At 43.1% G+C, this 24,400-nt stretch overlaps 1 protein-coding gene across 7 annotated transcripts in view; it reads right to left on the bottom strand.

Moving 5' to 3' along the window:
- The window catches only part of PRDM5 (PR/SET domain 5), a 284,272-nt gene that overhangs the window by 141,847 nt on the left and 118,025 nt on the right, over positions 1-24,400 (bottom strand). The window lies entirely within an intron of this gene.

Raw genomic sequence — 24,400 nt, forward strand, 5'->3', positions numbered from 1 at the left:
GTTTCAAAACTATAGTATATCAAATATGGTAAAACTTGTGAATAAAAGCCTACTAACTTTTAATTTAAAGGGGATATAAAAAAAATCCATATACCTTCTCAGTATGATCTGGACTCCACTGCAGGGGAATCACAAAGCCACTACCTCCTGGAGTAGTCTCTATTCAGTAAACTGCTGAGCCACAGGCGTCAAGAGACACTGATGCAAAGCACTGACTGGTCAGGAAAAACTGAAGTCAGGGATAAGCTAAGGTCAGGGCAGACAAAGCTTGTGCAATTTATCATATGGTCAGGGCAGGAAGCTCAGGATGAGTAGGAGGGACAGACAGGGGTCAAGTCAGGCAACAAAAAGTCAAATCAAGAGACAGGCAGAGGTCAGTACACAGACAAACAGTCAAAACAGCGATGACGCACCTTAGCAGGAAACTAGACTATTAGAACCTAATGCTCAGACACTTTCCCACATGGAAAGCTGTGTAATATACCCCTAGGTAGCCAGCCACTGGTTGGGGAAGACTGAGATGCAGGAATACTGGCTCTTTAAGAGCCAGAGGAGGAGCCGGCACACCCTACAGGGGGAGGAAGGCATAGCAAGCACAAAGCATCCCCTGCCTCCGTGGACTGAGTGGAGCTGTGCTGCTGGCAACTGAGCCTGTCTGTAGGAAGGAAAGGGAAGGTGAGTGGCATGGACCGCGGAAGGAAGGTCACAGGAAGGAAGTTAAAACCCCTCTGGAGGTGGTTCCCACTGGGAGAAGATAAGAGGTGGTGGGCACCAACCAGCCTAACACCATGTATATTTAAGGAGGACCTGTTGGCCCTCCTAATATAAATATTAGTAAATACTTCATTGGGTGGGTCCTCTGTTATTCTTCTTATATATATAAATACATTGACAGCTGGGAATTACCATCCCTTTTGTCTTTTTAGCATGTCCCTAAAAACTTTGGCAGGGTCCAATCAGTGCTGACAGTGTGAGACTGCGTGGGCATGGTAAAAAATACTTGCGGATGAAATAAAAACCGAAAAGCAACTTACATTTCATCTGAGTGCCATGATATTTTATAACACTATTACTAGGAAACCACCCCATTACTGGGCACCGGGACCCATAGTGCCAACCATTATTCCTTTTCTCTGAGACTGTGCAGAGACACATCATATTGACAAGTGGAATGTTAACATCCAGTTTAAGGTGCTCTCTCCCCAAGAGGGATAGTTCCGCTGAATTCTTGCATGTTACACACTTGTTATTGTCCTAATTTAAGTCAATTATACCAACATCTGCAGGAGGTTTGTGTTTTCTTCATGTGTTGAGTGGATTTGCTACGTGTACTCCAGCTTCCCCCACCATAATGCCAACATTATAGTTATAGGTAAGCTGACTTCCTACTTAAAAGAGTTATCGCATGTGATTCACGTAAAAAATGAAAATCAGATATCATAGGACACTCACTAACAATGCAATAAGCATCCCTATATCTCACATGGACCCAGAGCTCCATTCAGTTGCTCAGGGTGTGTATCCTTTCTAAGGGTGGGTGTCCTTTCTTAGTGGGTGTGTTCTTACTGCTGCGTCTCTCTCCTAACAGTACAGCTGGTGGCAGTTGAATGATGGAACTGAGCATGTGCATCCACTTTAGTGAGCTGGACAGAGAAATTAGAAAAAGAGCAAGGATTAAGTGGCGCAATACAGATACAGTGGGGCAAAAAAGTATTTAGTCAGCCACCAATTGTGCAATTTTTCCCACTTAAAAAGATGAGAGAGGCCTGTAATTTTCATCATAGGTATACCTCAACTATGAGAGACATAATGAGAAAAAAAAAATCCAGAAAATCACATTGTCTGATTTTTAAAGAATGTATTTGCAAATTATGGTGGAAAATAAGTATTTGGTCAATAACAAAAGTTCATCTCAATACTTTGTTATGCACCCTTTGTAGGCAATGACAGAGGTCAAACGTTTTCTGTAAGTCTTCACAAGGTTTTCACACACTGTTGCTGGTATTTTGGCCCATTCCTCCATGCAGATCTCTAGTGCAGTTATTTTTTTTGCTGTTGCTGGGCAACGCGGACTTTCAACTCCCTCCATGGGGTTCAGACCTGAAGACTGGCTAAGCCACTCCAGGACCTTGAAATGCTTCTTACGAAGCCACTCCTTCGTTGCCCGGGCGGTGTGTTGGGGATCATTGTCATACTGAAAGAGCCAGCCACGTTTCTACTTCAATGCCCTTGCTGATGGAAGGAGGTTTTCACTTAAAATCTCCAGATACATGGCCCCATTCATTCTTTCCTTTACACGGATCAGTCGTCCTGGTCCCTTTGCAGAAAAATAGCCCTAAAGCATGATGTTTTCACCCCCATGCTTCACAGTAGGTTTTCTTTGGATGCAACTCAGCATTCTTTCTCCTCCAAACACGACGAGTTGAGTTTTTACCAAAAAGTTCTACTTTGGTTTCATCTGACAATATGACATTCTCCCAATCCTCTTCTGGATCATCCAAATGCTCTATAGCAAACTTCAGCCGGGCCCAGACATGTACTGGCTTAAGCAGGTGGACACGTCTGGCACTGCAGGATTTGAGTCCCTGACGGCGTAGTGTGTTACTGATAGTAACCTTTGTTACTTTGGTCCCAGCTCTCTGCAGGTCATTCACTAGGTCCCCCCATGTGGTTCTGGGATTTTTGCTCACAGTTTTTGTGATCATTTTGACCCCACGGGGTGAGATCTTGCGTGGAGCCCCAGATCGAGGGAGATTATCAGCGGTCTTGTATGTCTTCCATTTTCTAATAATTGCTCCCACAGTTGATTTCTTCACACCAAGCTGCTTGCCTATTGCAGATTAAGTCTTCCCAGCCTGGTGCAGGTCTACAGTTTTGTTTCTGGTGTCCTTCGACAGGTCTTTGGTCTTGGCCATAGTGGAGTTTGGGGTGTGACTGTTTGAGGTTGTGGACAGGTGTCTTTTATACTGATAACAAGTTCAATCAGGTGCCATTAATACAGGTAACGAGTGGAGGACAGAGGAGCCTCTTAAAGAAGAAGTTACAGGTCTGTGAGAGCCAGAAATCTTACTTGTTTGTAGGTGACCAAATACTTATTTTACTGAGGAATTTACCAATGAATTCATTGGAAATCCTACAATGTGATTTCCTGTATTCTTTCCCCCATTCTGTCTCTCATAGTTGAAGTGTACCTATGATGAAAATTGCAGGCCTCTCTCATCTTTTTAAGTGGGAGAACTTGCATAATTGGTGGCTGACTAAATACTTTTTTGCCCCACTGTAGATTTCAGTGAATAACTCAGTGGCTGTACTCAATTTATAATGACAACTAATTACAAAGTATTCAGGCGCTACTTTGAAATGCGTAGAATATTTTTCATGAGACAACATCATTAATGCAGGCCTTCTATATTAGATGAATGCCACCCAAACTGTCTCATTTCAGTGATATCAGCCAACCAGCTAATGTTTATGGGTTCCTCTTGACCCTGATAGCAGATGTTGGGGGAGAGAAGATTACATTTCAGCATACCCAGTCCTTGTTACATCGGTGAGATGAGACGGTTCACGAGGTGTCTGGTAGCAGCTTATTCCCTTTTCACCATTTCATGCCTTTTACCGATAGCTGTTGTGCATTTGCCCAATTGCCATCAGTATCTGATCGGTGGGGGTCCGACACCTGGGACTCCCGCCAATCAGCAGTTTGAGAAAGCAGCAGTGCTTCTGTGAGCACCACAACCTTCTCCCTGCTCACCAAGCACAGCGGCATACATTATACAGTACAGTATAGCGCAAGGATCAGCAACCTCCAGCACTCCAGCTGTTCTGAAACTACAACTCCCAGAATCCTCTTTTCATTTCTATGGGAGTTTCAAGAACAGATGAGTAAGAGTGCATGCTGGGAGTTGTAGTTTCACAGCAGTTGGAGTGCCGAAGGTTGCTGATCCCTGGTATAGTGGCTTGGTATTACGCTCAGTCCCATTCACTTCAGTGGGGCTGGAATGCACCTAGACCTCATCATGAATGTCATTACTGGAATAGGAAATCTGTGAGAAAACAGTGGCTGTACTATGAGCGCCGCTGCCTTCTCAAACAGCCGACAACTAGGACCCCCCAATCAGATATTGATGATCTATCCTGAGGATAGCTTATCAGTATTAAAGTCTCCAAACCCCTTTAATTCATAATGTATTAAGAATACAGCTGTAAGACCTCTCTGCCTCCTCTTCCGCCATCACTTCCAAGGAAACTGCTAATATCAGCAAAATTCTGACAGTATTTATATTGCAAAATGTAAGCACTATAGGCGCTCACTCTCTATATACGGTTACAGAATTGTTTTTTTAACCTCATTAAATGCTATAAACCTAGCACAGCTACATTCGCAAACAACAAGCGAGTTCCCCACTGCAGTGCTCCCATTTGTTAAATTTATAAAAAATTATCTTTATATGGGGTCCCTTATCTAACATTTGCAAAGCTGAATAGAAAATGAAAACTAAAAATAACAAACTCTAGTAAAAGAGCATAAAAGGGAAACAAAATGTCCTGCATTAGATAAAACCGCCTTCTAACAATACCAAACATTAATCAACTGATGGCACTGGCACATAAGCCATCCTTGCTTCATACAGTTAATAAACACTCAAGTGAATAGTTTGTCCCATCAAAGACAGTGCAATTAAACCAATTGGAGAGCGAAGTGGTCTGTTTATGTCTATGAATCACACTGTGAAGTGGGATGTGTAGTCAAAGTAAATAGTGTAAATTGGATAAAAAGAAATGTAACACTCTTGAGTACATGGTTTACTAAAGCTTTGTTCCCACATCTGGCAGCCTTGTAGCCTGAAACCGGAAACTCAATGAATGCCACAATTTGCTATGCACAATTTGAAGGCACACAATTGTAATCAGGAGATCTCATTACAAATCTGAAAATGTAGCTTTTCTATGGAGTAATATGGTATTTGTATAAGGTAAATATTACATAATTCCAAAAGAGTATTATGTAGTGTGAGGGTTCATGTACATAAACCTCCAGGCTATAGGGAGCCATGATACAGCTCTCATAAAAGTCCCAGATGCCTCTGATTGCATCCACTTTTTTCTTTTGTGTTCTGTGTTAAAGATAAATTTGCACATTTTCCTTCATTTCATATTTTTAAGTGATAATTACTAGTGTTGATCGAGCACCAAAGTGCTCGGGTGCTCTACAGAATCAATGGGAGAACCAAGCATCCCCTGCTCTTAAGAGGGGAGGGTGCCAGGACCCACTGAGGTCTATGCAGAAGATCGCTGTACAGTGAGGGAATCCCCCAGTGTGAGTTCGTAGCTTAGGAGTCCCTGCTATGACTCCAAATATAGCTATGTCTATATATGGAGTCAGTGCTTGGGGACACCCAGTGTATTTAAAGAGGCCCTTTCACTAGAATAAAACATCTAAACTAACTATACAGACATGGAGAGCGGCACCCAGGGATCCCACTGCACTTACTATTATACCTGGGCGCCGCTCCGTTCGCCCGGTATAGGCTCCGGTATCTTTTTTTTTTTTTTTTTATAAATATTTTATTGTTATAATACGAAAATTTAAATCCATATTACATATTAATGTTATTAATTCCATACATTCGGCAATTCTAATCTGTGTCCATAGTTGACAATAATTTCATGCGAATATCCATAGTAATTTCAATATTTGATAATCAAAAGGAGGTCTCCTACTGGGGAGGGTAACAGGACTCACCCAAGATCCAAAGCCTGACAAAGCAGATGGACAAAGCAACCCATTCAGCCCAGGTTCCCCATAAACTGCAGGGACAAGAGGCCTGAAATCCCGACAGCCGCCCAGCAGCGAGCGCCACCCGCGCACGCCCTCCCCCAGACACGGGTAAGTACGAACAGAAGGATTGGCACTCATGTGGCCGATCGCTTGATGCTCACATACTGCCTAAAGACAAGCTTGCATCGATCCTTAATCGCAAGCATTTGATAAGCAAAAAAAAACGGAGAGGGGGGTCCAGCAGTCCTTTACCGCAGTGGTAGAAACCCACTCGTATATTTTACTGCCTCATCCCCATATGATTAAGTCAACTATCCGTAACATGGTTCGCCGTACTTCACGTTTATTCACATTGATATTTCGTGCGGCAGAGAACTCGAAACGAGTGTCATTTGGCAGTTAAAGAGGATGTAAGCAAAAAACAGAGCCAGAGACCTGCTCTGTCTCTTTAAAGGAGCACATAGTAGCGCGCCCACCGCGTGTGTCACCTCCCTGCCCGCAATCGAACCTCATGTCTGACGGGAAGAGCCGTACCCCGAGCTGCGCCCGATACCCGGGCACCCCCGGGTTCCGTGCCACGGTCCCCTACCCATGTACCGCTCGATATTATAGATGGTTAAAAATTTCCACCATTATTTAGTACCGGGAAGTCCCCCCTCCACCAGTCCTAGAGACCCTCCTGTGCTCTAATATACCTTCACATTCTTCATCAATATGATACATACAGAAAAGCCGGACAACTAAAATTTTCCCCAACTCAGTCCACCAACCCAACCCCCCCCCCCCCCCCACCCTGCAGGAAAAAAAAAAAAAAAAAGAAGGATCATAATTAATTAGCCGTATCCCAATATTTCCATAAGCTATTCCACTTTAAATAGGATCCTCTTTTTTTATACAGGATCTTCTCATAGCTTTTCACTTTCTCTACCAAGCCCAGCCAGTTATTACAGTCTGGGGCGGAAGAGCTAAACCAAGATCTAGAGATCAGGAGCCTAGCTAAGAACATCACCTTAATCAACAAGTGGCTTTTTATGGGTGTATAATTAACCTCAGATAAATCTCCCAGGACCCATATTCTGGGAAACAAAGGAACAACAATTTTAAGTTTACGCGCCAGATTCTTTTGGACCAGGCTCCAATAGCTACTCACCATTGGGCAGTCCCAGAACAGATGTAAATGATCTGCCTCGGGATCGCCACAACGGGGGCAGTCAGAGGAAGCCCTAAGTCCTCTTCTATATAGCCATGTGGGTGTAACATAGATTTTGTGCAAAATATTAAATTGTACAACAGTGTGGTTAAAATTGTGTGAAACCAGTCCCAAACTTTCCCCTATATTCTCCCAGTTAGGAGGGCCTACCTCTGACAGGAGAGAAGACCAGGCCCTCTGTCCTGGAGAGAAAACATCCAAAAAAAAATTATGCATTAAGTGTCTGTAACAGTGAGATAATTTAATTCTCGTGGCAATTTTCTTACAAATTAAATCCTCTAAAAATACAGAAGTATCTATAATAAAAAGGTGACTATTCAAAGTGTTAGAAAGTGCTGACCTCAATTGGAAATATGCGTACCAAGCCACCTCACCTAAGTTTGCCCTCAATTCCATTAGGGGCAAAATTTGTCCACCACTAACTACTTGATGTAAGTACTGCACGTTTTTGGTCCTCCAATACTGGCGGCAGCTTAAATCGTTTAAATTAAAAAGTTTTGGGTTATGCCATAATGGGGTGCAAATAAGCGATGCCTTGACTCCGCACCAGCTCCTTATGGCCGACCAAGTCTTTATAGCCATTCTGCAAAACAATGTGTACCCGCTAAGTGTATTTGATAGATAATCAGATTCCAGTACGGTGAAAAAAATCAGAAAAACCTGCATCTTTGACCACTTTACTGCAGAAAGGGCTATTTTCCCAATCATTAAAAAGGCAGAGTTGGGAGGCCACAAAGTAGCCCCTAAAATAGGGGAGGTTGAGACCTCCCCGATTGTAGGGCATAGAAAAATAGAGTGCCTTCAGTCTCACGCGCTTCCTCCCCCATAATAAATCATTGAGGATCCGATCTATCAGTCTAAAGTGCTTGTCTGTAATCCATATAGGCGAGTTGTGCAAGACATAAAGAACCTGGGGAAGCACTACCATTTTTATTAATGAAATTCTGTCCGCTCTTGCTAGAAGAATTTTTTGCCATATCTTAATTTTTGCTCTTAACTTCACTAATAAAGGAATCAAATTAAGTTGTAAGTATTCCTGAGGTTTAGCAGAAACTGTTATCCCCAGGTACTTTATTGAATCAGAAATCATTACCTGATTACTAGATTCGCCTCGCAACTCGTCTATAGGGAGGAGGACGGTCTTATCCCAGTTGATCTAAAGTCCAGATAAATCGGAAAAATGGCCAACCAGGTCCATTATGCGAGGAAGGGTGGTATCTGTTTGATGAATAAAAACCAAAATATCATCTGCGTAAAGGGATACGCGATCATGCTGCCCCATTATGCCAAAACCAGCCACCTCCGAATCCTGTCTTATCAAGGCCGCTAAAGGTTCAATATAAATATTAAATAAGAAAGGGGAAAGGGGACAGCCTTGGCGGGTGCCTCTTCCTAAAGTGAAACTCTCTGTCGTCAAATCATTAATCCTGATCCTGGCAACTGGGGAATTGTAAAGTAACTGGACCATCGCCATAAATCTTGGGCCAAAGCCCATTCTTTTCATTACCTCCCAGAGGAAAATCCACTCCACCCTGTCGAAGGCTTTAGTAGCGTCCAACGACAGGATGGAGCGGGCGCCACCCCCTGGGGACTGAATATTCATAAATAGCCTGTGCAGATTATGATGGGTACCCCTATTTGGCATGAAGCCATTTTGATCTGGGTGAATAATCGTGGGCAAAACCCGCGAAAGCCTCCTAGCCAGAACTTTTGATAGTAACTTAGCATCGGTATTTAATAATGATATTGGTCTATATGAGCTCAATTCTACCGGGTCTTTATCCTTTTTTAGAATTAAAACAATAAGAGCCTCCATCATAGAATGTGGTAGTCTCCCTCCCTGTGCTGCCTGGGAGAAAACCTCTAACAACTGAGGGAGGATGACATCACCATACTTGCGATAGACCTCATATGGAAGGCCATCCACTCCCGGCGATGAGTTCCCCGAGACAGACCCGAGGGCCTCCTGCAGCTCCATAAGAGACATCTCCTCCTCCAGATATTCCCTCTGAACTTCATTTAAAGTAGAAAGTGGAATTTTCTCCAGGAATCGCATCGCCAGATCAGATGACAGACCAGGGGCAGATCTATATGTCTGAGCAAAGTATTGTAAAAAAGTATTCCCAATTCCCTCTAAATCTGTTATGGTTTTACCCTCTGCATTACGGATCGAAGTAATGGATTGTTTTTTCTTGTCTTGTTGTGAAATTATTCTAGCTAAAAGTTTACCCGGACGTCCAGACTCAATGAAGTAATTAAGCCCCTTGAAAAATACCCTATGGTTTGCTTTCTCTGTTACATATTTCTCCAAAGAGCAGCTAGCCTTCTGCATCTCCTCCCTGTTGTACTCAGTTGGGTGGCTAGCATATCTCTCAGTTGTAAGTGCAGCAATCTTGACCAATTCCTCCTCTTTCTTCCTAAATGTTTTCTTTGCTGCGGCAATCTCACTTATAAAAACCCCCCTCAAGTATGCTTTCGCGGCATCCCATACTATATTGATGTTGGCAGAGGGAAGATTGATCTCCCAAAAGGAGGACATCAGTAGTTTCATCGACTGCAGATTGTCCATAATAGTGAGCCAATATGGATTCAGCTTAAACCCTAGGCCCCTAATCTCCTTATTCTCCCCGCTGCGAACCTCAATCAGTATGGGTGAGTGGTCCGAAACTGTTCTTATTCCGTATCGCATCCTGCGGATATTACTCAAGTTGCTCTCATTGGTGAGTGCTAAATCGATCCTAGACATTGCTCTAACCCCCCTGCTGACACAGGAATATACTCTTTTTCCTCCGCCAAAATATTCCCATATATCCACCACTCCCACCTCTGAACAGAATTGAGGCAGCGGGGAATTACAGAAATTCCTCCCCCTTTCTGCATCTAGTGAAAATCTGTCTTTATTAGGGTCAATAACCGCATTAAAATCCCCCATCAGGATTAAGCGGCATTCTGGTCTCTTTTAAAAAAAAAGCATTAGTTGAAGCAGTGGGTACATTGAGAATGGCGGAGGTATATAGAAAAAGGCAAGGATATAACTGTCGCTATGCAGCTTACCATGCAAGAAAATAAATCTACCCTGAGCATCTATATAGGATTTTATAAGGGTGAAATCTATGGAGTTGTGAATAAGAACCGAAATACCCCTAGAGGAGCCACTAAAGGTGGAATGATACGATTGGGACTGCCATCCCGTTGTCAGGCGGAACAAGGTTTCTTTGGTTAGAGGGGTCTCTACTATACAGATAATTGCTGGAAGATATCTTTTTAGTGCATCCATGATCGCTTGCCTTTTAACTCTTTCCCCAAGTCCTCTGACGTTCCAAGCTACAATTCTAGTGGACATAGCTCACAGAAAAGAAAAAGAAAAAAAAAAGGCTCCGGTATCTTCATAGTTAGGCTCCACCCAGGGGAACTTGCCGGCGTCTCTTTCTCCCATGCTGTAGCGCTGGCCAATCGCAGCGCTCAGCTCATAGCCTGAGAGAAAAAAAAGCCTCTCAGGCTATGAGCTGAGCGCTGCGATTGGTCAGCGCTACAGCATGGGAGAATGAGACGCCGGCAGGTTTCCCTGGGTGGAGCCTAACTATGAAGATACCGGAGCCTATACCGGGAGAACGGAGCGGCGCCCAGGGATAATAGTAAGTGCAGGGGGATCCCTGGGAGCCGCTCTCCATGTCTGTATAGTTAGTTTAGATGCAACTTGTACAAAAAAAGAGCAAGGATTTAACAAGGTAAAAAAATCTCATTTTATTTGTTATAAATCACATGAACATTACAGGTGAGACTCAAAAGGGACAGAACATGGAGACTGGGCCACAAAAGGGCTCTGCAATGTGGAGAATCACAATGGGGGATAATGTGACCATATACAGCAGGTAACAGACAATAAACAGAAGCTGTGAACATTGGAGTAGTTGCGGGTGCAATTGCTGTCCCCTAGTGTTGAACAACTACCTAGCTCTTATTCACAGCGTCCAAGCAATGGATGCTGTAGGGTATAATTGGACGGTGCAATACTACTCATAAAGATGGCATATAACAATAACTGTAAGTCACTAGTCCCACCCTAATACAGATACCATGTTACCTACCCATGTTGCTGCTGAAAAATGGTGACACAGTTCCCCCACTGCTTCGACCTCAACACGTGTTTCGCCACGTAGGCTTCGTCAGGAGGTACAAACACACTAAGACAGATTTGGGCATATAAAGGCTAAAGAGGAGGGATTAATTATCACTAACCATGATCATCTGTACCAAGGGTATTCATGTTGTGAGACAGCCTCCTTCAGTGCTTCCTGGTCATTAAAATGCAACCTGATTCCAGCACTTCCGGATGGCAATCACACAGCACATATGTCAGCCAATCACATAATCGCTACCTGGTCACATGGTCCTGATGTCATGGACATGTGACCATCTCCCAGTTCCTTCAACCATAGTTAAAAATACTCCTAGGTCCTGTATACAGCTAAAGCTACTTATCTATAACTCAAAACACCTCTCAATTATCTTCATATCAGCTCATAGATCAATTTATAAAATACAAATATAATAACAGAATCATCTCATAGAAGAATATATATTTTTGCATTACCATGGTTAAGGTTTAGAGAGAAGGAGTCATATGATTGCTATCTGGTCACATGGTCCTGACGTCATGGACATGTGACCATCTCCCAGGTCTTTCAGCCAAAGCTGATGTGCTCCCAGGTCCTAAATACAACTACTATAAGCAACCACAAATCGGACTATAGCTAATTATCTATAACTCAACACACCCCTCAACTATCTTCATATCAGCTTATAGATCGATTTATAAAATACAGAAGACAAATATAATCTCAAAATCTCATGGAAAAATATATATTTACATTACCATAATTAAGTTATGGGGAGAGGGAAGGGAGAGGGAAGGGGGGGGGGGAGGGAGGGAGGGCATGCTCTCATCCATTCATACAGGGAAGGCACAAATCCAAATCACAGAATAAATGCATCATCTTTACATTTCACCAAAGCCTCCTGCAGAGGAATAAAGTGCGTGTGTGCTAAGATACCTTTTATAATCAGTGATGTTTCAGGTCTATAATAATTGTCAAATATATAAAGAGTGCATTACATGGTGAGCGAGTCCAACCCCCAATAGCTGGCTGCAGGGCGACTGATCCCAGGTTAAACCTAGGAATCAGCCGCGCCGCAACCGCCAACGGTGGGTCAGATCCGCCCCCACTATAAATAAATGAGGCATATGTCCAAAAGAGGATGGGACAGACCCACCCGTTGGGTGGCCCAGTCCCCCATCAGATGGACAATATGCCTGGTGATGCCCCAACCTGGTGCTGAATATAATGCTGCTGGTGCACCCACCCCCCAGTGGGCTACAGCAGAGAAGCCAATCCACCTGGCGGACTTGACCTGTCGGGATCGGTTTTTGGAGATAAAACATCATCTGATGTGGAGAAACAAGATATTAAGGACTTGAAGCAAAAAATCTGAGAGTCCCTTAGGAGGCGTACTAGATTGTGGTGGAACAAGGCGGCATTAGAAAACTATCTACAAAGAAGTATTATCCCGAGGGGTTTACGGATCCAAATCTTCCCGACCTTGGAGATTGAGGATCCAACATTCATAGGCAAGTGGGAAGAAACCTTGACCAGGTGCTCTCAGACCTTGGTAGAATTGTTGATTGGGGCTGACCGCAGATCCCTTGAAATTGTAGAGAGGGAGATAGACTGCCTGAAAGAGAAGATCCAACAGGCCTTAACTAAGGAGGAGCTGGATGATTTTGACAAAATAGTTGAGCAGGATTTGCTCAAATGTGAGAAGGAGATCCAAACTATCAAAGCTACAAAATTCCAGCGCGACCTAAGAGACTACCAACAAAGTAAGGTCTTTAGGTGGCAGAAAACGTGGGATAGGAGACGCTCCATATCTAGTAATTCGATTACCTCTGAAGAAGAATGTGGACAACCTTTTTTAGGCGAGCGTCCAAAGCCTGGGCGAGGCCCAGACGTGGACAAAGAGAAGTACAATCTACGTACCCCATCTCAGAAGAGAGTAAATGGGAACAACAGCGACAAGAACAAAAAATCCAAGAACTGAAGGTAATGAATTTATCTAATATTACCCTTAGTGCTCCCCAGATACAGGTGTTACAAAAAGGGTCTGTCCTTTTCCCCTGTTGGGAAATTTGACTTCTTTGAGGCAGTGAAGGATTTAGAACTTTTCTCCCGTAAATTACTGTTGAAGAAATACTTCAACAAGAAGGATGATAAATTAGTACCTGTGAATGTAACCGAACAACAGGCGCTTCAGGATCTCATGTCCCTCCTTGAGGAACAGGAGAGCCAGCCTGGGATGCCTGCCCCCGTGCATCTGCACCGGAGATCACAGACGTTCCCTCCCAGATCACTCTGTCCAGTGGTGGATATATTTACCAAGTTAGTGAAAGAGGATTTCAAGAAAATTTCATCCAAAAAATACAGAGATAACCTTACTCCACCACAAAGGAAAGCTTTGAGAGAACTCAAATCTCTCAGAGAGGTGGTTATTAAACAGGTGGACAAGGGGGGTAATGTTGTGATCTGGCCGGTGCAGATGTACGAACGGGAGGCCTTCAGGCAACTCAATGATAAAGCATGTTATATGCGCCTAGATGGCAACCCTTCGGTTAAATACTGGGCGGAATTATACATGCTACTACAGGAGGCAGTGACCCATAATGTTATCAGTTCCAAAATGATGGAAGGGTTGATGGTGGAGTCTCCAGTCAGCCCCACATTATATTTATTGCCCAAGGTACACAAAAATGCCACCAGTCCACCGGGACGACCGATCGTCTCGGGGATTGGTGGATTGTGTGCAAATATTGGGAAATTCATTGATTTTTATCTTAAGGGCTGTGTGGAGACCTTGCCATCCTTTGTGCAGGACACATCTGATATGCTGAGGCGTTTGGATGGGTTGTGCCTGGAGGATGATATGCTTCTGGTCACCTGCGACGTGGAGTCCCTGTACACATCGATATGCCACGACCAGGGTCTGAGGGCGTCTAGATACTTTCTCACAATGACGAATCTGGACGATGATCTGATTGAGTTGATTTTGAGGTTATTGGAATTCTTATTAACTCATAATTATTTTCTTTTCAAGGATCGCTTCTTCCTGCAGCTCCAGGGGACCGCGATGGGGGCGCCTTGTGCGCCCTCGTATGCAAATTTGTTCCTGGGGCTGTGGGAGGGAGAAATCGTCCAGAATTCGGTGGACTTTGACGCGGCTCAGCTCTGGTCGAGGTATATCGACGATGTGTTTTTCATCTGGCAGGGCTCCACGTCGCAGTTGGATGACTTCTTGGCCGCCCTCAATGTTAATGAGTTTAATATCAGGCTCACTTGGAAGTACAGCCCAATTGAGGTGGACTTCCTTGATATTATAATCAAAAAGGAGAATAGGGGGATGGTAGCGACAGATGGTAGACAACCACGAACCATAAGAAAGTCTGTTAATTGCATGACGTGATTTGAGAGGGAGATATGGGGCATTCCCATAATGGACCCCTATTGAGCATTCCCACAATGGACCCCTATTGAACACTCTTCATGGGACTGTCATTCATCATCAGAGAGGAAGCACCCTGTATATATATATTTTTTTGGCACTATTATGATTATATATTTTTTGTCACATTAAAATCGATGATTAATATAGATTATGTATTTTATACACTTTGGGTTTTATTTTTATATGATGGATGCTCCATCATCATGGGTGGTCTAGTCCGCCCTTAGGTGGACAGCTTACCCACATATTTTTTATTTTTATGCGGCTTTGGTGGAGCCCACCCCCCACTGCGCACGACGGACAGGTCAAGTCCGCCAGGTGGATTGGCTTCTCTGCTGTAGCCCACTGGGGGGTGGGTGCACCAGCAGCATTATATTCAGCACCAGGTTGGGGCATCACCAGGCATATTGTCATCTGATGGGGGACTGGGCCACCCAACGGGTGGGTCTGTCCCATCCTCTTTTGGACATATGCCTCATTTATTTATAGTGGGGGCGGATCTGACCCACCGTTGGCGGTTGGGGCGCGGCTGATTCCTAGGTTTAACCTGGGATCAGTCGCCCTGCAGCCAGCTATTGGGGGTTGGACTCGCTCACCATGTAATGCACTCTTTATATATTTGACAATTATTATAGACCTGAAACATCACTGATTATAAAAGGTATCTTAGCACACACGCACTTTATTCCTCTGCAGGAGGCTTTGGTGAAATGTAAAGATGATGCATTTATTCTGTGATTTGGATTTGTGCCTTCCCTGTATGAATGGATGAGAGCATGCCCTCCCTCCCTCCCCCCCCCCCTTCCCTCTCCCCATAACTTAATTATGGTAATGTAAATATATATTTTTCCATGAGATTTTGAGATTATATTTGTCTTCTGTATTTTATAAATCGATCTATGAGCTGATATGAAGATAGTTGAGGGGTGTGTTGAGTTATAGATAATTAGCTATAGTCCGATTTGTGGTTGCTTATAGTAGTTGTATTTAGGACCTGGGAGCACATCAGCTTTGGCTGAAAGACCTGGGAGATGGTCACATGTCCATGACGTCAGGACCATGTGACCAGATAGCAATCATATGACTCCTTCTCTCTATAACTTAACCATGGTAATGCAAAAATATATATTCTTCTATGAGATGATTCTGTTATTATATTTGTATTTTATAAATTGATCTATGAGCTGATATGAAGATAATTGAGAGGTGTTTTGAGTTATAGATAAGTAGCTTTAGCTGTATACAGGACCTAGGAGTATTTTTAACTATGGTTGAAGGACCTGGGAGATGGTCACATGTCCATGACATCAGGACCATGTGACCAGGTAGCGATTATGTGATTGGCTGACATATGTGCTGTGTGATTGCCATCCGGAAGTGCTGGAATCAGGTTGCATTTTAATGACCAGGAAGCACTGAAGGAGGCTGTCTCACAACATGAATACCCTTGGTACAGATGATCATGGTTAGTGATAATTAATCCCTCCTCTTTAGCCTTTATATGCCCAAATCTGTCTTAGTGTGTTTGTACCTCCTGACGAAGCCTACGTGGCGAAACACGTGTTGAGGTCGAAGCAGTGGGGGAACTGTGTCACCATTTTTCAGCAGCAACATGGGTAGGTAACATGGTATCTGTATTAGGGTGGGACTAGTGACTTACAGTTATTGTTATATGCCATCTTTATGAGTAGTATTGCACCGTCCAATTATACCCTACAGCATCCATTGCTTGGCTGCTGTGAATAAGAGTTAGGTAGTTGTTCAACACTAGGGGACAGCAATTGCACCCGCAACTACTCCAATGCTCACAGCTTCTGTTTATTGTCTGTTACCTGCTGTATATGGTCACATTATCCCCCATTGTGATTCTCCACATTGCAGAGCCCTTTTGTGGCCCAGTCTCCATGTTCTGTCCCTTTTGAGTCTCACCTGTAATGTTCATGTGATTTATAACAAATAAAATGAGATTTTTTTACCTTGTTAAATCCTTGCTCTTTTTTTGTACAAGTTGCAGTAAGTTGGTGAGTGAGGTTCGGTTTTTGGGTTATTGTAGGCTCTAACTAGTTAGTTTAGATGTTTTATTCTAGTGAAAGGTCCTCTTTAAATCTAATTTAGCCTCTATTTCTGAAAAGTTTCTGTCGGGATTTGAACTCGAGTCGAAACCTTCTACATTAGAGGCAAAGATTTTAACCACTCAGCTATACGATAAACTGTGTCAGAAAAACCACATAGTAGTGTGTCGTGTAGTAAGTATTCCTATACAGCAGAAGTATCATTTCATATTCCAGGACAGATTAATATGTTGATGTATAGCATAGTGGTTAAAGTTCCTGGATTTAATGTAGAAGGTTGTGAGTTCAAATCCTGGCCGAAATAGAGAATAAATTAAATTTATATATTTTATATATTTTTTAGCAATTGTAAAAAAATGTATGGCACAAAATAAATGTGTAATTACAAAAAATTAAATAAAAATAATATATATATATATATATATAATCATACTTCTGATATATATGAATGCTTAATATGTGGGAAACTACTACTGATGTTTTTATCCATAATATATTTACATATATTATATATTCTAAATATATAATAATATATGTAAATATATTATGGCTAAAAACTTATATACTACTATGAGGTTTTTCTGATACAGTTTATCATTCAGCTTTAGAGCAGAGTGGTTAAAGTCCTTGCCTCTAATGTAGATGGTTGTGAGTTCAAATCCCAGCAGTAACTTTTCAGAAATAGAGGCTAAATTAGATTTAAATACACTGACTCGAGCATTGCACGCAAGGTATTCGGCCGAGCATCGCGATGCTCGAGCAGAACTGGTGTTCGGCCTAGCATGCTCGCTCCTAATAATTACAAAATTTTCATTTCTATTGTACACTGTGGCAATATTAAAGGGGTTCTCTGGGAATTATTTAAAATGGGAGCTAGTAGGGATGAGCCCACCCATGGAAGTTCAGGTTCACCAGGTTCAGCCGAACTTTAGTTCAAAGTATGGGTTTGGGACCCAAACTTGACCCTGAACCTGAACTCCGTTGAAGTCAACGGGGACCCGAACTTCACTTTATTATTTTCTGTTAAAACATGGTTATATCGGAAAATAAAAGCATTCTTTAAGACAGAATGCAAAACAATATGGCCATTTAAGGGTTAAAAACAAAACAAAAAACAACTCACCTCATCCACTTGATCGCACTGAAGTAGCTTCTTCTTCACTGAACAGGACCTGTCAAAGGACCCGCGATAAAATCAACCGAACTTCAGTGAAAAAGTCCAGGTTCGGGTGTGGGTACTTGAACTCGCAAAGTTCAGTACGAAACCGAACTTTGCAGTTCGGGTTCGCTCAACCCTAGCCACTAGTAACCTGTCTTAGAACGTGAGCAGGACTGGTTCCCTCCACTTGCAAAGCTGCCTAGGGGGGTGATGGGGCCTCACTACATACTGCACTGCTCTACAATAGATGGTAATGACACAATGCTGACTACGATATACTATTATGGCTGAGCAGCCTAGGAGGAAAAACTCACCATTGTGTAGTATATGTAAGTGCCAGAGTAGTGTAGTGTAGTGAAGCCACACCACCTGACCCCCTAGGCAGCTCTGCAAGTGGTTGCATCCAGTCCTGCTCACATTCTAGGGCAGGTTGCTGGTAATCATTTTAAATCATTTTGCTGTGTTGGTGGAAAATAAATCTTGCACAAAGAAAGATGCTGGTCACGTTTCATCTTTACGTTTATGCTTACCATTTACAGCGGGAAGGAGTCTCACTGCTGGTGACCGTGGCGCTTCCAAAGATTTGGGACATTGGTGCTGTCCTTGAAATGTATTGTTTTGATTATATCTTTAGGATAGGTCATTAATATCCAATTGGTGGGGGTCTGACACCATCTCACCATACCACCAGTGATCAGCTGTTCCCTGCAGCCTCTGGTGCTGTAACTATCAGCTTGAATTGAGAAGGTGCTCCATTTAAAGTGTAGTGGCCATGCTGAGTTACTGCAACTCAGCTTCCATTGAAGTGAATATGAGCTGAGCTGCAGTAACCAAGTACGGCCACTACACTTTGAACGGAGCTGTGCTTCCTGTTCTATCCAAGGAACTACAGTCGTGGCCAAAAGTTTTGAGAATTACATAAATATTGGAAATTGGAAAAGTTGCTGCTTAAGTTTTTATAATAGCAATTTGCATATACTCCAGAATGTTATAAAGAGTGATCAGATGAATTGCATAGTCCTTCTTTGCCATGAAAATTAACTTAATCCCAAAAGAAACTTTCCACTGCATTTCATTGCTGTCATTAAAGACCTGCTGAGATCATTTCAGTAATCGTCTTGTTAACTCAGGTGAGAATGTTGACGAGCACAAGGCTGGAGATCATTATGTCAGGCTGATTGGGTTAAAATGGCAGACTTGACATGTTAAAAGGAGGGTGATGCTTGAAATCATTGTTCTTCCATTGTTAACCATAGTGACCTGCAAAGAAACACGTGCAGCCATCATTGCATTGCATAAAAATGGCTTCACAGGCAAGGATATTGTGGCTAATAAGATTGCACCTCAATCAACAATTTATAGGATCATCAAGAACTTCAAGGAAAGAGGTTCAATTCTTGTTAAGAAGGCTTCAGGGCGTCCAAGAAAGTCCAGGAAGCGCCAGGATCGTCTCCTAAAGAGGATTCAGCTGATGGATCAGAGTGCCACCAGTGCAGAGCTTGCTCAGGAATGGCAGCAGGCAGGTGTGAGCGCATCTGCACGCATAGTGAGGCGAAGACTTTTGGAAGATGGCCTGGTGTCAAGAAGGGCAGCAAAGAAGCCACTTCTCTCCAAAAAAAAACATCAGGGACAGATTCATCATCTGCAGAAAGTATGGTGAATGGACTGCTGAGGACTGGGGCAAAGTCATATTCTCCGATGAAGCCTCTTTCCGATTGTTTGGGGCATCTGGAAAAAGGCTTGTACGGAGAAGAAAAGGTGAGTGCTACCATCAGTCCTGTGTCATGCCAACAGTAAAGCATCCTGAGACCATTCATGTGTGGGGTTGCTTCTCATCCAAGGGAGTGGGCTCACTCACAATTTTGCCCAAAAACACAGCCATGAATAAAGAATGGTACCAAAACACCCTCCAACAGCAACTTCTTCCAACAATCCAACAACAGTTTGGTGAAGAACAATGCATTTTCCAGCACGATGGAGCACCGTGCCATAAGGCAAAAGTGATAACTAAGTGGCTCGGGGACCAAAACGTTGACATTTTGGATCCATGGCCTGGAAACTCCCCAGATCTTAATCTCATTGAGAACTTGTGGTCAATCCTCAAGAGGTGGGTGGACAAACAAAAACCCACTAATTCTGACAAACTCCAAGAAGTGATTATGAAAGAATGGGTTGCTATCAGTCAGGAATTGGCCCAGAAGTTGATTGAGAGCATGCCCAGTCGAATTGCAGAGGTCCTGAAAAAGAAGGGCCAACACTGCAAATACTGACTCTTTGCATAAATGTCATGTAATTGTCGATAAAAGCCTTTGAAACGTATGAAGTGCGTGTAATTATATTTCACTACATCACAGAAACAACTGAAACAAAGATCTAAAAGCAGTTTAGCAGCAAACTTTGTGAAAAATAATATTTGTGTCATTCTCAAAACTTTTGTCCACGACTGTAGTTCCAGCACTAGAGGCTGCAGGGAACAGCTGATTGGCAGGGTGTTGGTTATGGATCAGATATTAATGACCTTCCTTAAGCATAGGTCATCAATATCAGGAGCCTGGAAAACCCATTTAAGGTCTCTGCCATATTTCCACCTGCATTGAGCCCAAAAGATGTGTTATATTAGGATAGTGCAGATGATGAGAAATGGACGACCCAGAGAAATATCCTACCCCCACATCAGTATCACTTCTAATGTCCTGAAGGTTGATGGACATACATGTTCAGTCACTCTCCCCACAGTCAGGTCTCTGCATAGGGATCCTCTATTCATTGGAGAGCAGCAAATAGAAATAGCTTTCTGCTTTGCTTGCTGGGGAACCAGCATAAACTCAGCAATAGCAAAACTTCTTCTGCAGGGAAAATAAGAAGGGGCTATATTATTATCTGCCAGCAGGGGAAGGAGACTGATTCCATCCAGAGCAGGCACAGAATTAGGAACAGCACAAAAGTGGAGGAATGGCAGCAGAAAATAATGAAAAATATGTTTATACTAGTACGCAAAGTATTTTAAAACACCAATAAACTGCCATTTAGGGCTTTTGTTATGAAAAAAAAATTCTATCATAACCCCCTTTAAAGGGTTAAATAGGATGTGGTCTAGTCTCCTAGGTCAAGCTTTTATACTATGACTAAATCACACTAGTCTGCAGTTATGGTAATTAATAGAAGACGTCTGGAAAGAAGTAGCTGCATTATTAAACTGTGTTACAGTCAGGGGGTTTAATTTGGATATTATGTGATTTTTATACAGTTATGGTTAAATAGTAACATTCAGTATTAAAATAAATGTGCCAGGGAGCGATCATCTTATATTTCTGGTTGTATTTTGGCAAACTGGCTTCATTTTTAAAAATTGTCAACTGATATAAAACTTCTGCCACTCACATCACTTTCCCAAATAGCATGTAGGGCTTATCGGGAGAGGGGTGGACTCCCAAGGCCTAGTAACTGGTGTAAATTATAGCTCAAGCCAACTCCAGCTCGTAGATGTGCAGATTTGACTTTCTGTCACATACAGTGCCCGAGATGCTTGTTTATTAGGAAGGCATGCCTCTTAATAAACTAGGTGCATCTCATTCCCGCACAAAGGGGATCAAAGGGCAAATAAAAAGGACCCTGTACGTATTCGAATAGATTAGTAGCTGAAAGTATGACAGACATACAAAAAAAGGAAATTATTTTTCTAAGGGTACTTTCACACTAGCGTTATTCTTTTCTGGCATTGAGTTCCGTCCTAGGGGCTCAATACCGGAAAAGAATTGATCAGTTTTATCCCCATGTATTCTGAATGGAGAGCATTCCGTTCAGAATGCATCAGGATGTCTTCAGTTCAGTCTTTTTGACTGTTCAGGACGGAGATAATACCGCAGCATGCTGTGTTTTATCTCCGGCCAAAAAAACTGAACACTTGCCTGAATGCCGGATCCAGCATTTTTTCCATAGGAATGTATTAGTGCCGGCATTAAAAATACTGCAATGCTGGATCCGTCCTTCCGGTCTGCGCCTGTGCAGACCTTTAGAAATGTAAAAAAAATAAAAGAAACTGATCCATTTGTCCGTATGACAAACGGACAGACGGATCCGTTCTTGCAATGCATTTGCGAGATGGATCCGCATCCGTCTACAAATGCTGTCCGTTTGCATGCAGATTGCCGGATCCGGCAGGCAGTTCTGGCGACGGAACTGCTTGCTGGATCACTCTGCCGCAAGTGTGAAAGTACCCTTACAAAATATGTACAGTAGATGAAAAAATATTAGGGAATTGATTAAAGTGGTTATCCAATAGTACAAATACCCCCACAATGCCAGACGATACTTACTGGGTCCGCGGCACCCACGTCCCTCCGGATCTCTGAACGGCAACCGCTGCATCTCCCCATCGCGGGGATCAAAACATCCGGCGATGGGGGGAGCAGCCAATAGTAGGCCGTGACAGTGACCAGCCCTCCCAAATGTCACCCGTGATGCTAGGGAAGCTGGTCACCGTCGCGGCCTGTTACTGGCTGCTTCCCCCCATCGCCTGATGTTTTGATGGGTAGATGCAGTGTTGGCCGTGCAGGGATTCGGAGGGATCTAGGTGCCTGGGACCGGGCATTGTGGGGGGTATTTGTATTATTGGATAACCCCTTTAATGTTCAGCTTGGACTTTTTCTGTGCACACAGTTCTAGGGGAGTATGGAGACTTATTTAAAGAAGATGCTGTATGGGAACAAAGAAAATTACATCATAATAGCCAAACCAGAAACTCTTCCCAAAGGTAGAGACGGTAGAGACACTCATCCGTAGACAGCAGTTTTAGGGTGTTTGCCTTTTATCAATACAGAGCACTTTACTAGTTGGCTGGATATTATTTTTTTGTTTGTTTTATTAATATATTTATTTCTCATACAGCTTTTAAATCATACCAAATTTAAACCTAAAAAGTTTTTCCTGTTCATGTGTATTTGCTGTGATTTTTAACTTAAGCCAGTTTCCCACAAATTACAGAGTCATGACTTCTGGAAACAATTCCCTGTGCATTGCATGTATGCTAATTTTATCTATGTAGGAAGTTCATTTGAAAGAGCAAGCCATTAACAAAAATCAGATACCAAGCTATTGCAACAGTGCAATAAAATAAAAACACTGCAGAGGGTTACTGATGTTTCCTACTGCTATATACTCATTTTTCTTTATGATATACGATCTCCTTCTGTACCAGTTTGTAGCTCGTCTTGTTTATGCTTAGTGCAATTGTCTGTATTATGTACCGTATTTTTCGCCCCATAAGACGCACTCCCCCCCCCAAAAGTGGGGGAAAAATGCCCCTGCGTCTTATGGGGCGAATGCTGCCATTTTACATCGCAGTCTGCAATGTATCAGCTGGAAGGGGGAGGGAGGAGGGGAGGTGCGGTCACTGTACTCCGGCCCCGACGCTCACTCACTGCTTTATTGACTAAACCTTTTATATTAAAAACCTTAATTTAAGTTCCAATCCCCAGCCCCATCTGTACTACTTACTAAATATCCGGTAGCAGGCAGAGCAGGACGGGCGGACGGCCGGAACTCACTGATGTCACGTGCCTGCACCGCCTACTTCATTCATACAGTAGGCGGTGCAGGCACATCACGTGACATCAGTGAGTTCCGGCTGGCCGCCCACCCTGCTCTGCCTGCTACAGGACATTTAGTAAGTAGTACAGATGGGGCTGGGGGTCGGAACTTAAATTAAGGTTATTAATATAAAAGGTTTAGTCAATAAAGCAGTGAGTGAGCGGCGGGGCCGGAGTACAGTGACCGCACCGGCCCCGCCGCATTTGCATGCCACCGGCCCCTCCCACAGGTTTAGCTCCGGTACATTAGGGCATCTGTGGATGCCACTATTATGGGGTGGGGGATATGTGGATGGCACTGTTATGGAGTAGGGGATCTGTGGGTGACACATATATAGCAGTGCCATCCACAGATCCACCCCCCATAACAGTGCCATCCACAGATCCCCCTCCATAACAGTGCCATCCACAGATCCCCCCCCATAACTGTGCCCCCCTCAGATCCCCCCATAACAGTGCCAATCACAGATCCCCATAACAGTGCCAACCACAGATCCCCCCATAACAGTGCCACCCACAGATCCCCCATATAAGTGCCACCCACAGATCCCCCCCATAACAGTGCCATCCATAGATCCCCCATAGTAGTGGCATGCACAGACCACCATTAGTTTAAAACCCACCAAAAGCACACCTTTTGGTTAAAAATATATTTTTTCTTATTTTCCTCCTCAAAAACCTAGTTGCGTCTTATGGGCCGGTGCATCTTATAGGGCGAAAAATATGTTATGTATACCCCTTTTCATATGTGCAGCACCATGGAATGAATGGCGCTTTAACAATAAATAATAATAATATACACATACATGCTAAAACTGTCATTTTTTGTAAATAACAAATATACTGTACTATACTACAAGAAAATTTAGACTAGCACATTCATATTCATAGTCACAGGTGCATATCCATCAAGCAAACAAGGTTGATTTTGATTTTTTGATTAAAAAAAATGGCTGCACAACATTTCACATACAAACAATAGAGATGAGAAATGGGGATCATTCAAAATTAAAGTGGTATTATACATACCAT

Source organism: Bufo bufo, chromosome 2 (assembly GCF_905171765.1).
Source record: "Bufo bufo chromosome 2, aBufBuf1.1, whole genome shotgun sequence".
In the NCBI taxonomy this organism is placed as follows: Eukaryota; Metazoa; Chordata; class Amphibia; order Anura; family Bufonidae; genus Bufo; species Bufo bufo.